The 1,150-nt window shown below is 31.2% G+C and overlaps 1 protein-coding gene across 1 annotated transcript in view; it reads left to right on the top strand.

The window, feature by feature from the left end:
- The window catches only part of Cbr-mel-11, a gene marked incomplete at both ends in the record, with an annotated part of 35,480 nt that overhangs the window by 797 nt on the left and 33,533 nt on the right, over window positions 1–1,150 (top strand). The gene's annotated exons all lie outside the window — the stretch shown is intronic.

Here is a 1,150-nt window from a genome sequence, read left to right on the forward strand (position 1 = left end):
ACAGATGCAATTCTAGTAGTTGAGGGAAAGAAATTGCATGTTAATAAAGCGGTAAGTGGTTTGGCGGGAATTTGAAAATTTCAAAAAAATTTCCAAAAATCGATAAATCCCCAAAAGTTTGCAGCTCCTCTCCATTCACTCCGACTACTTCAACACCCTGTTCAACTCGGAATTCAAGGAAAAATCAATGTCGGAAATCGAAATTAAGGATGTGGAATTTGAAGATTTTGTCACATTGCTCAGCCTTATCATGCCAGAAACAATGCCACTGACAAGTAATCAGAAAAACTAGAATTCTTGAAAATCGTTCAAAATTTTCAGTTCAAAAAGGCGAGAAACTTCTGGAACTATCCGACNCCCCCCCCCTTTTATTTCATTCCCTTCTGTCTGTTCTGTTTCTCTGGAAAAGAAATCGAATCGAACTGAAAATATAGCGACGATTTTCAGCCCCTTTTTTTGGTTTTTTTTAGGCGATTTTGTGGACATTTTGAGTCATTTTTAAGAGTTTTGAAGCTATTTCTGGCCATTTTTAACCCATTTTCAGCCACTTTTACGTCAATTTAAGCAATTTTTTGATAAGAAAAAGCTCTAAAAATATCAGTTTGCCGAGAAATTCTGAAATTTAACAAATTTCAGAAATTTTTGAGGCAGTTTTAATGGAAAAATTGGTTTCTCAATTTCTGAATTTTGGAATTTCTGAATTTCTAAATTACTGAATTTCTGAATTTCTGAATTTCTGAATTTTGGAATTTCTGAATTTCTGGATTGCTGAATTTCTGAATTTCCGAATTTCTGAATTTCTAAAAATCTGAATTGCTGAATTTCTGAATTTCTAAATTTCTGAATTTCTGAATTTCTGAATTTCTGGATTGCTGAATTTCTGGATTTCTGAATTTCTAAATTTCTGAATTTCTGAATTTCTAAAAATCTGAATTGCTGAATTTCTGAATTTCTAAATTACTGAATTTCTGAATTTCTGAATTTCTGAATTTTGGAATTTCTGAATTTCTGGATTGCTGAATTTCTGGATTTCTGAATTTCTAAATTTCTGAATTTCTGAATTTCTAAATTTCTGAATTTCTAAATTTCTGAATTGCTGAATTTCTGAATTTCTGGAATTCTGAATTTCTGGATTTCTGAATTTCTAAAT

Source organism: Caenorhabditis briggsae, assembly GCF_000004555.2.
Source record: "Caenorhabditis briggsae complete genome, chrII, whole genome shotgun sequence".
Taxonomy (NCBI): Eukaryota; Metazoa; Nematoda; class Chromadorea; order Rhabditida; family Rhabditidae; genus Caenorhabditis; species Caenorhabditis briggsae.